Consider the following 13,283-nt stretch of genomic DNA (forward strand, 5'->3'; position numbering starts at 1 on the left):
TAATGTGATGATCACATAAATGAAACATGCTAATGTGATGATCACATACATGAAACATGCTAATGTGATGCTCACATACATGAAACATGCTAATGTGATGATCACATACATGAAACATGCTAATGTGATGATCACATACATGAAACATGCTAATGTGATGATCACATACATGAAACATGCTAATGTGATGATCACATAAATGAAACATGCTAATGTGATGCTCACATACATGAAACATGCTAATGTGATGATCACATACATGAAACATGCTAATGTGATGATCACATAAATGAAACATGCTAATGTGATGATCACATACATGAAACATGCTAATGTGATGATCACATACATGAAACATGCTAATGTGATGATCACATACATGAAACATGCTAATGTGATGATCACATACATGAAACATGCTAATGTGATGCTCACATACATGAAACATGCTAATGTGATGATCACATACATGAAACATGCTAATGTGATGATCACATACATGAAACATGCTAATGTGATGCTCACATACATGAAACATGCTAATGTGATGCTCACATACATGAGACATGCTAATGTGATGATCACATAAATGAAACATGCTAATGTGATGCTCACATACATGAAACATGCTAATGTGATGCTCACATACATGAAACATGCTAATGTGATGATCACATACATGAAACATGCTAATGTGATGATCACATACATGAAACATGCTAATGTGATGATCACATACATGAAACATGCTAATGTGATGATCACATAAATGAAACATGCTAATGTGATGCTCACATACATGAAACATGCTAATGTGATGCTCACATACATGAAACATGCTAATGTGATGATCACATACATGAAACATGCTAATGTGATGATCACATACATGAAACATGCTAATGTGATGCTCACATACATGAAACATGCTAATGTGATGATCACATACATGAGACATGCTAATGTGATGATCACATAAATGAGACATGCTAATGTGATGATCACATACATGAAACATGCTAATGTGATGATCACATACATGAAACATGCTAATGTGATGATCACATACATGAAACATGCTAATGTGATGATCACATACATGAAACATGCTAATGTGATGATCACATACATGAAACATGCTAATGTGATGATCACATACATGAAACATGCTAATGTGATGATCACATACATGAAACATGCTAATGTGATGCTCACATACATGAAACATGCTAATGTGATGATCACATACATGAAACATGCTAATGTGATGATCACATACATGAAACATGCTAATGTGATGATCACATAAATGAAACATGCTAATGTGATGATCACATACATGAAACATGCTAATGTGATGATCACATACATGAAACATGCTAATGTGATGATCACATACATGAAACATGCTAATGTGATGATCACATACATGAAACATGCTAATGTGATGATCACATACATGAAACATGCTAATGTGATGATCACATACATGAAACATGCTAATGTGATGCTCACATACATGAGACATGCTAATGTGAAGCTCACATACATGAGACATGCTAATGTGATGATCACATACATGAGACATGCTAATGTGATGATCACATACATGAGACATGCTAATGTGATGATCACATACATGAAACATGCTAATGTGATGATCACATACATGAAACATGCTAATGTGATGATCACATACATGAAACATGCTAATGTGATGATCACATACATGAAACATGCTAATGTGATGATCACATACATGAAACATGCTAATGTGATGATCACATACATGAAACATGCTAATGTGATGATCACATACATGAAACATGCTAATGTGATGCTCACATACATGAGACATGCTAATGTGATGCTCACATACATGAGACATGCTAATGTGATGATCACATACATGAGACATGCTAATGTGATGATCACATACATGAAACATGCTAATGTGATGCTCACATACATGAAACATGCTAATGTGATGATCACATACATGAAACATGCTAATGTGATGATCACATACATGAAACATGCTAATGTGATGATCACATACTTGAAACATGCTAATGTGATGATCACATAAATGAGACATGCTAATGTGATGATCACATACATGAAACATGCTAATGTGATGATCACATACATGAAACATGCTAATGTGATGATCACATACATGAAACATGCTAATGTGATGCTCACATACATGAGACATGCTAATGTGATGCTCACATACATGAGACATGCTAATGTGATGCTCACATACATGAAACATGCTAATGTGATGATCACATACATGAGACATGCTAATGTGATGATCACATACATGAAACATGCTAATGTGATGATCACATAAATGAGACATGCTAATGTGATGATCACATACATGAAACATGCTAATGTGATGATCACATACATGAAACATGCTAATGTGATGATCACATACATGAAACATGCTAATGTGATGATCACATACATGAAACATGCTAATGTGATGCTCACATACATGAAACATGCTAATGTGATGCTCACATACATGAGACATGCTAATGTGATGATCACATACATGAAACATGCTAATGTGATGATCACATACATGAAACATGCTAATGTGATGATCACATACATGAAACATGCTAATGTGATGATCACATACATGAAACATGCTAATGTGATGCTCACATACATGAGACATGCTAATGTGATGCTCACATACATGAGACATGCTAATGTGATGATCACATACATGAGACATGCTAATGTGATGATCACATACATGAAACATGCTAATGTGATGCTCACATACATGAAACATGCTAATGTGATGCTCACATACATGAAACATGCTAATGTGATGATCACATACATGAAACATGCTAATGTGATGATCACATACATGAAACATGCTAATGTGATGATCACATAAATGAGACATGCTAATGTGATGATCACATACATGAAACATGCTAATGTGATGATCACATACATGAGACATGCTAATGTGATGATCACATACATGAGACATGCTAATGTGATGATCACATACATGAGACATGCTAATGTGATGATCACATACATGAAACATGCTAATGTGATGATCACATACATGAAACATGCTAATGTGATGATCACATACATGAGACATGCTAATGTGATGATCACATACATGAAACATGCTAATGTGATGCTCACATACATGAGACATGCTAATGTGATGCTCACATACATGAAACATGCTAATGTGATGCTCACATACATGAGACATGCTAATGTGATGCTCACATACATGAAACATGCTAATGTGATGATCACATACATGAGACATGCTAATGTGATGATCACATACATGAAACATGCTAATGTGATGATCACATAAATGAGACATGCTAATGTGATGATCACATACATGAAACATGCTAATGTGATGATCAAATACATGAAACATGCTAATGTGATGATCACATACATGAAACATGCTAATGTGATGATCACATACATGAAACATGCTAATGTGATGATCACATACATGAAACATGCTAATGTGATGATCACATACATGAAACATGCTAATGTGATGATCACATACATGAAACATGCTAATGTGATGATCACATACATGAAACATGCTAATGTGATGCTCACATACATGAGACATGCTAATGTGATGCTCACATACATGAGACATGCTAATGTGATGATCACATACATGAGACATGCTAATGTGATGATCACATACATGAAACATGCTAATGTGATGCTCACATACTTGAAACATGCTAATGTGATGATCACATAAATGAGACATGCTAATGTGATGATCACATACATGAAACATGCTAATGTGATGATCACATACATGAAACATGCTAATGTGATGATCACATACATGAAACATGCTAATGTGATGCTCACATACATGAGACATGCTAATGTGATGATCACATACATGAAACATGCTAATGTGATGATCACATACATGAAACATGCTAATGTGATGCTCACATACATGAGACATGCTAATGTGATGCTCACATACATGAAACATGCTAATGTGATGCTCACATACATGAGACATGCTAATGTGATGCTCACATACATGAAACATGCTAATGTGATGATCACATACATGAGACATGCTAATGTGATGATCACATACATGAAACATGCTAATGTGATGATCACATAAATGAGACATGCTAATGTGATGATCACATACATGAAACATGCTAATGTGATGATCACATACATGAAACATGCTAATGTGATGATCACATACATGAAACATGCTAATGTGATGCTCACATACATGAAACATGCTAATGTGATGATCACATACATGAAACATGCTAATGTGATGATCACATACATGAAACATGCTAATGTGATGATCACATACATGAGACATGCTAATGTGATGCTCACATACATGAAACATGCTAATGTGATGCTCACATACATGAAACATGCTAATGTGATGCTCACATACATGAAACATGCTAATGTGATGCTCACATACATGAAACATGCTAATGTGATGCTCACATACATGAAACATGCTAATGTGATGCTCACATACATGAAACATGCTAATGTGATGCTCACATACATGAAACATGCTAATGTGATGATCACATACATGAAACATGCTAATGTGATGATCACATACATGAAACATGCTAATGTGATGCTCACATACATGAAACATGCTAATGTGATGATCACATACATGAAACATGCTAATGTGATGCTCACATACATGAAACATGCTAATGTGATGATCACATACATGAGACATGCTAATGTGATGCTCACATACATGAAACATGCTAATGTGATGCTCACATACATGAAACATGCTAATGTGATGCTCACATACATGAAACATGCTAATGTGATGCTCACATACATGAAACATGCTAATGTGATGCTCACATACATGAAACATGCTAATGTGATGCTCACATACATGAAACATGCTAATGTGATGCTCACATACATGAAACATGCTAATGTGATGCTCACATACATGAAACATGTGAATGAAGCCTCGGGGTTCTCAAGCTGTGGTTCTAGGTGGATATTAAAGGTGCACTATGTAACTTTCTGCTTGTTCTCTTACGTTTATTCACTGTTCCTACTGTGAGCCGTCGCCTCTCCACAGACCTGACGTGTAATTTTATCACCTGTAAACATTAACGTGCCTGTCCTTGGCCACAGTTCATTGTTTATGTCGTGTACTTCATATTTCCAATAAATCCTAACATGATTGTGTCATTGGTGTCGGTCGCCACGGAGACAACATTGAGCCAAAAGAAGGCGACATAAGATGAGAGAAACGAAGACTTGAACCTCATAACGTCTGGTATTTGTGTCTTTGAACTCACATGTTATTTATAGATGTTTGTTACTGGTGGAAATGGTGGTGCTCTGAGTGTCACAGTGTCATGTTACAGCGCTTCACCATGAGCTCTTAGGTTCTCACCTTCAGTCACACTCGGAGCACATTTGTCTTTCTCCTGCCCTCCACACACTTCTGTTCCCGCGGCAACGGTGTGTAACTATAGCTGAATATACAGGATATTGCTCTGACTATTATGAGTTCTATCGTTTTTAATCAAATCTATTTCCTCCCGAGTGTTGCACAGTTACAGTCTCCAATCCCACTCCACTTCCTGTTACTCTGGTCCAATGAAGTCTGTTCATCCGGCTCCACAGTCGGCTCCACAGTCGGTGGTCGGCTCGTGCTGCTCAGACTCTTTGGGCTTTTTCACTCTTTCTTTCTGGACTGAACGGTTTTGAAAACATGAAACTATGATTAGATTTACACTTTAATAATCGACTGTTCAGAGTTTTAAATACTGTCGGTCAAGAGGATTAAGCAGTGATGGGCCGTCAGGGTCGTCAGGGCCGTCAGGGTTAAACATAACCAGAATATCAGTAAAAATACACACATATATTTACCCTCAAATATGTATAAATGATTCCCCAGAGTCAGAGTTATTCTCTTCATGTCATGATTTTCCAGGTTGAGATTTGGAGATATTTATGTTAGATCTTTGATCATCTGCCCTCTGACCTTCATCTGCCCCTCTGACCTTCATCTGCCCCTCTGACCTTCATCTGCCCTCTGACCTTCATCTGCCCCTCTGACCTTCATCTGCCCCTCTGACCTTCATCTGCCCTCTGACCTTCATCTGCCCCTCTGACCTTCATCTGCCCCTCTGACCTTCATCTGCCCCTCTGACCTTCATCTGACCTTCATCTGACCTTCATCTGACCTTCATCTGACCTTCATCTGCCCTCTGACCTTGATAGTGCTGGTGCTTGTAGCTTAAGGTGAATGGAAATGAACATCAGCTTTAGAGTTGCTTTTGTACGCCTTCTAGCAGGTGAAGCACGTCTTTTGATTGGATCACCAATATTGAGAGGCGGGTCCAATGGGCGGGGCTATGCAGAACCTCAGAACAAGGAAACTGACAGACAAATTGATCCGTGTTCTAAGCTGTTTTTCCAACCCACAACAGCGGAAGGAGGAAAAGACATCGATTTGGTCGAGGAAATAATTATAACGTCTTTCTCTTGTGGTCTCGTTTAAGTCTCGTTTTGGTCTCGTTTTGGACTCGTGGTCTCATTTTGGTCTCGTTTAGTTCTCGTTTTAGTCTCGTTGTGGTCTCGTTTAGGTCTAATTTTGGACTCGTTTAGGTCTCGTCTTGGTCTCGTTTCGGTCTTGTTTAGGTCTAGTTGTGGTCTCGTTTAGGTTTCGTTGTGGTCTCGTTGTGGTCTCGTTTTGGTCTCATTTTGGTCTCGTTTAGGTCTTGCGGTCTCGTTTAGGTCTCGTTGTGGTCTCGTTTAGGTCTAGTTGTGGTCTCGCTGAGGTCGCGTTTAGGTCTCGTAGTGGTCTCGTTTTGGTCTCGTTTTGGTCTCGTATTGGTCTCGTTTTGGTCTCGTTTAAGTTTTGTTTCGTCTCGTTTAGGTCTCGTTTTCGTCTCGTTTAGGTCTTGTTGTGGTATTGTTTAGGTCTCGTTTAGGTCTCTTAGTGGACTCGTTTTGGTCTCGTTTTGGTCCCGTTTAGGTCTCGTTGTGGTCTCGTTTAGGTCTCGTTGTGGTCTCATTTTGGTCTCGTTTAGGTCTCGTTTAGGTCTCGTTTAGGTCTCTTTTAGGTCTAGTTTTGGTCTAGTTTAGGTCTCGTTTTGGTCTCTCTTAGGTCTCGTTTAGGTCTCGTAGTGGTCTCGTTGTGGTCTAGTTTTGGACTCGTGGTCTCATTTTGGTCTCGTTTAGTTCTCGTTTTAGTCTTGTTGTGGTCTCGTTTAGGTCTCGTTTAGGTCTAGTTGTGGTCTCATTTTGGTCTCTTTTAGGTCTTGTTTTGGTCTCATTTAGGTCTTGTTTTGGTCTAGTTGTGGTCTCGTTTAGGTCTCGTGGTCTCATTTGGTCTCGTTTAGGTCTCGTGGTCTCGTTTAGGTCTAATTTTGGACTCGTTTAGGTCTCGTTCTGGTCTCGTTTAGGTCTAGTTGTGGTCTCGTTTAGGTCTTGTTGTGGTCTCGTTTTGGTCTCATTTTAGTCTAGTTGTGGCCTCGTTTAGGTTTAGTTGTGGTCTCGTTTTGGTCTCGTTTAGGTCTCCCTTTGGTCTCGTTTAGGTCTAGTTGTGGTCTCGCTGATGTCTCGTTTAGGTCTCGTAGTGGTCTCGTTTTGGTCTCGTTTAGGTCACGTATTGGTCTCATTTAGATCTCGTTTTGATTTTTTGGTCTAATTTAGGTCTCGCTGTGGTCTCGTTTAGGTCTCATTTTGGACTCATTTAGGTCTCGTTTTGGTCTCGTTTAGGTCTCGTGTTGGTCTCATTTAGGTCTAGTTGTGGTCTCGTTTAGGTCTCGTTTTGGTCTCGTTTAGGTCTCGTTTTGGTCCAGTTGTGGTCTCGTTTAGGTCTCGTTGTGGTTTCGTTTTGGTCTCATTTTGGTCAAGTTTAGGTCTCGTTGTGGTCTCGTTTAGGTCTCGTGGTCTCGTTTAGGTCTAATTTTGGACTTGTTTAGGTCTCGTTTTGGTCTCGTTTAGGTCTTGTTTAGGTCTCGTTTTGGTCTAGTTGTGGTCTCGCTGAGGTCTCGTAGTGGTCTCGTTTTGGTCTCGTATTGGTCTCGATTTGGTCTCGTTTTGATTCTTTTTGGTCTTGTTTAGGTCTCGTATAGGTCTCGTTTTGGTCTCGTGGTCTCGTTTAGGTCTAATTTTGGACTCGTTTAGGTCTCGTTTTAGTCTCGTTTAGGTCTAGTTGTGGTCTCGTTTTGGTCTCTTTTAGGTCTCGTTTTGGTCTAGTTTAGGTCTCCCTTTGATCTCGTTGAGGTCTCGTTTAGGTCTCGTGATCTTGTTTAGGTCTAGTTGTGATCTTGTTTAGGTCTCGTTTTGGTCTCGCTAAGGTCTCGTTTTGGTCTCATTTTGGTCTTCTTTTGGTCTCGCTAAGGTCTCGTTTTTGTCTAGTTTAGGTCTCGTTTAGGTCTCGTCTAAGTCTCATTTTGGTCTTCTTTTGGTCTCGCTAAGGTCTCGTTTTTGTCTAGTTTAGGTCTCGTTTAGGTCTCGCCGAGGTCTCGTTTTGGTCTCGTTTAGGTATCGTTTAGGTCTAGTTGTGGTCTCGCTGAGGTCTCGTTTAGGTCTCGTTTTCGTCTCGTTTAGGTCTCGTAGTGGTCTCGTTTTGGTCTCGTTTAGGTCTCATATTGGTCTCGTTTTGGTCCCGTTTAGGTCTCGTTGTGGTCTCGTTTTGGTCTCGTATTGGTCTTGTTTTGGTCTCGTTTAAGTCTCGTTTTCTTCTCGTTTAGGTCTCGTTTTCGTCTCGTTTAGGTCTAGTTGTGGTATTGTTTAGGTCTCGTTTTGGTCTTGCTGAGGTCTCGTTTAGGTCTCTTAGTGGACTCGTTTTGGTCTCGTTTAGGTCTCGTATTGTTCTCGTTTTGGTCCCGTTTAGGTCTCGTTGTGGTCTCGTTTAGGTCTCGTTGTGTTCTCATTGTGGTCTCGTTTAGATCTCGTTTAGGTCCCGTTTAGGTCTCGTTTAGGTCTCGTTTTGGTCTCGCTTAGGTCTCGTTTAGGTCTCGTAGTGGTCTCGTAGTGGTCTCGTTGTGGTCTCGTTTTGATTCTTTTTTGTCTTGTTTAGGTCTCGTTGTGGTCTCGTTTAGGTCTCGTGGTCTCGTTTAGGTCTAATTTTTGACTCGTTTTGGTCTCGTTTAGGTCTCGTTTAGGTCTAGTTGTGGTCTCGCTGAGGTCTCGTTTAGGTCTCGTAGTGGTCTCGTTTTGGTCTCGTTTAGGTCTCGTTTGGTCGTGTTTTGGTCTTGTTTTGATTCTTTTTGGTCTCGTTTAGGTCTCGTTGTGGTCTCGTTTAGGTCTCGTTTTGGACCCGTGGTCTCATTTTGGTCTCGTTTAGTTCTCGTTTCAGTCTCGTTGTGGTCTCGTTTAGGTCTCGTGGTCTCGTTTAGGTCTAGTTGTGGTTTCGTTTTGGTCTCTTTTAGGTCTTGTTTTGGTCTCATTTAGGTCTTGTTTTGGTCTAGTTGTGGTCTCGTTTAGGTCTCGTTGTCTCATTTGGTCTCGTTTAGGTCTCGTGGTCTCGTTTAGGTCTAATTTTGGACTCGTTTAGGTCTCGTTTTGGTCTCGTTTAGGTCTAGTTGTGGTCTCGTTTTCGTCTCTTTTAGGTCTCGTTTAGGTCTCGTTTTGGTCTAGTTGTGGCCTCGTTTAGGTCTCGTTGTGTTCTCGTTGTGGTCTCGTTTTGGTCTCATTTTGGTCTCGTTTTGGTCTAGTTGTGGCCTCGTTTAGGTCTAGTTGTGGTCTCGTTTTGGTCTCGTTTAGGTCTCCCTTTGGTCTCGCTGAGGTCTCGATTTGGTCTAGTTGTGGTCTCGTTTAGGTCTCGTTTTGGTCTCACTGAGGTCTCGTTTAGGTCTCGTAGTGGTCTCGTTTTGGTCTAGTTTAGGTCACGTATTGGTCTCGTTTAGATCTCGTTTAGATTTTTTGGATCTCGTTTTGGTATCGTTTAGGTCTCGTTTTGGTCTAGTTGTGGTCTCGCTGAGGTCTCGTAGTGGTCTCCTATTGGTCTCGTTTTGGTCTTGATTTGATTCTTTTTGGTCTCGTTTAGGTCTCGTATAGGTCTCGTTTTTGTCTAGTTGTGGTCTCGTTTAGGTCTCATTGTGGTCTCGTTTTGGTCTCATTTTGGTCTCGTTTAGGTCTAGTTGTGGTCTCGTTTTGGTCTCTTTTAGGTCTAGTTTTGGTCTAGTTTAGGTCTCCCTTTGAACTTGTTGAGGTCTCGTTTAGGTCCCGTGATCTTTAGGTCTAGTTGTGATCTTGTTTAGGTCTCGTTTTGGTCTCGCTAAGGTCTCGTCTAGGTCTCATTTTGGTCTTCTTTTGGTCTCGCTAAGGTCTCGTTTTTGTCTAGTTTAGGTCTCGTTTAGGTCTAGCTGAGGTCTCGTTTTGGTCTCATTTAGGTCTCGTTTAGGTCTAGTTGTGGTCTCGCTGAGGTCTCGTTTAGGTCTTGTTTTGGTCTCTTTTAAGTCTCGTTTTTGTCTCGTTTAGGTCTCGTTTTCGTCTCGTTTAGGTCTCGTAGTGGTCTCGTTTTGGTCTCGTTTAGGTCTCATATTGGTCTTGTTTTGGTCCCGTTTAGGTCTCGTTGTGGTCTTGTTTAGGTCTAGTTGTGGTTTTGTTTTGGTCTCGCTGAGGTCGCGTTTTTGTCTCATTTAGGTCTCGTTTAGGTCTAGTTGTGGTCTCGCTGAGGTCTCGTTTAGGTCTTGTTTTGGTCTCTTTTAAGTCTCGTTTTTGTCTCGTTTAGGTCTCGTTTTCGTCTCGTTTAGGTCTAGTTGTGGTATTGTTTAGGTCTCGTTTTGGTCTTGCTGAGGTCTCGTTTAGGTCTCTTAGTGGACTCGTTTTGGTCTCGTTTAGGTCTCGTATTGGTCTCGTTTTGGTCCCGTTTAGATCTCGTTGTGGTCTCGTTTAGGTCTCATTGTGGTCTCGTTTAGGTCTCGTTGTGGTCTCATTTTGGTCTCGTTTAGGTCTCATTTTGGTCTCGTTTAGGTCTAATTTTGGACTCGTTTAGATCTCGTTTAGGTCTCGTTTAGGTCTCGTTTTGGTCTTGTTTAGGTCTCGTTTAGGTCTCGTGGTCTCGTTTAGGTCTAATTTTTGACTCGTTTTGGTCTCGTTTAGGTCTAGTTGTGGTCTCGCTGAGGTCTCATTTAGGTCTCGTAGTGGTCTCGTTTTGGTCTCGTTTAGGTCTCGTTTGGTCGTGTTTTGGTCTTGTTTTGATTCTTTTTGGTCTCGTTTAGGTCTCGTTGTGGTCTCGTTTAGGTCTCGTTTTGGACTCGTGGTCTCATTTTGGTCTTGTTTAGTTCTCGTTTCAGTCTCGTTGTGGTCTCGTTTAGGTCTCGTGGTCTCGTTTAGGTCTAGTTGTGGTTTTATTTTTGGTCTCTTTTAGGTCTTGTTTTGGTCTCATTTAGGTCTTGTTTTGGTCTAGTTGTGGTCTCGTTTAGGTCTCGTTGTCTCATTTGGTCTCGTTTAGGTCTCGTGGTCTCGTTTAGGTCTAAATTTGGACTCGTTTAGGTCTCGTTTTGGTCTCGTTTAGGTCTAGTTGTGGTCTCGTTTTGGTCTCATTTTGGTCTCGTTTTGGTCTAGTTGTGGTCTCGTTGTGGTCTCGTTTTGGTCTCATTTTGGTCTCGTTTTGGTCTAGTTGTGGCCTCGTTTAGGTCTAGTTGTGGTCTCGTTTTGGTCTCGTTTAGGTCTCCCTTTGGTCTCGCTGAGGTCTCGTTTTGGTCTAGTTGTGGTCTCGTTTAGGTCTCGTTTATGTCTAGTTGTGGTCTCGCTGAGGCCTCGTTTAGGTCTCCTAGTGGTTTCATTTTGGTCTCGTTTAAGTCTCGTTTTTGTCTCTTTTAGGTCTCGTTTTCGTCTCGTTTAGGTCTAGTTGTGGTCTTGTTTAGGTCTCGTTTTGGTCTCACTGAGGTCTCGTTTAGGTCTCGTAGTGGTCTCGTTTTGGTCTCGTTTTGGTCTAGTTGTGGTCTCGTTTAGGTCTCGTGGTCTCGTTTAGGTCTAATTTTGGACTCGTTTAGGTCTAGTTGTGGTCTCGTTTTGGTCTCTTTTTGGTCTCGTTTTGGTCTAGTTTAGGTCTCCCTTTGATCTCGTTGAGGTCTCGTTTAGGTCCCGTGATCTTTAGGTCTAGTTGTGATCTTGTTTAGGTCTCGTTTTGGTCTCGCTGAGGTCTCGTTTTGGTCTCATTTAGGTCTCGTTTAGGTCTAGTTGTCGTCTCGCTGAGGTCTCGTTTAGGTCTCGTTTTGGTCTCTTTTAAGTCTCGTTTTTGTCTCGTTTAGGTCTCGTTTTCATCTCGTTTAGGTCTCGTAGTGGTCTCGTTTTGGTCTCGTTTAGGTCTCATATTGGTCTCGTTTTGGTCCCGTTTAGGTCTCGTTGTGGTTTTGTTTTGGTCTCGCTGAGGTCGCGTTTAGGTCTCTTAGTGTTCTCGTTTTGGTCTCGTATTGGTCTTGTTTTGGTCTCGTTTAAGTCTCGTTTTCGTCTCGTTTAGGTCTCGTTTTCGTCTCGTTTAGGTCTAGTTGTGGTATTTTTTAGGTCACGTTTTGGTCTTGCTGAGGTCTCGTTTAGGTCTCTTAGTGGACTCGTTTTGGTCTCGTTTAGGTCTCGTATTGGTCTCGTTTTGGTCCCGTTTAGGTCTCGTTGTGGTCTCGTTTAGGTCTCTTTGTGTTCCCATTGAGGTCTCGTTTTGATCTCGTTTAGGTCCCGTTTAGGTCTCTTTTAGGTTTAGTTTTGGTCTCGTTTAGGTCTCGTTTTGGTCTCGCTTAGGTCTCGTTTAGGTCTCGTTGTGGTCTCGTTTATGTTTTGTTTAGGTCTCGTTTTGATTCTTTTTGGTCTTATTTAGGTCTCGTTGTGGTCTCATTTAGGTCTCGTAGTGGTCTCGTTTTGGTCTCGTTTAGGTCTCGTATTGGTCGTGTTTTGGTCTTGTTTTGTTTCTTTTTGATCTCGTTTAGGTCTCGTTGTGGTCTCGTTTAGGTCTCGTTTAGGTCTCGTTTAGGTCTCGTTTTGGACTTGTGGTCTCATTTTGGTCTCGTTTAGTTCTCGTTTCAGTCTCGTTGTGGTCTCGTTTAGGTCTCGTGGTCTCGTTTAGGTCTAGTTGTGGTCTCGTTTTGGTCTCTTTTAGGTCTTTTTTTGATCTCATTTAGGTCTTGTTTTGGTCTAGTTGTGGTCTCGTTTAGGTCTCATGGTCTCATTTGGTCTCGTTTAGGTCTAATTTTGGACTCGTTTAGGTCTCGTTTTGGTCTCGTTTAGGTCTA

This window comes from Eucyclogobius newberryi, unplaced genomic scaffold (genome assembly GCF_026437365.1).
Source record: "Eucyclogobius newberryi isolate DKJ021-1_F unplaced genomic scaffold, fEucNew1.0.hap1 SCAF_13, whole genome shotgun sequence".
Lineage (NCBI taxonomy): Eukaryota > Metazoa > Chordata > Actinopteri > Gobiiformes > Gobiidae > Eucyclogobius > Eucyclogobius newberryi.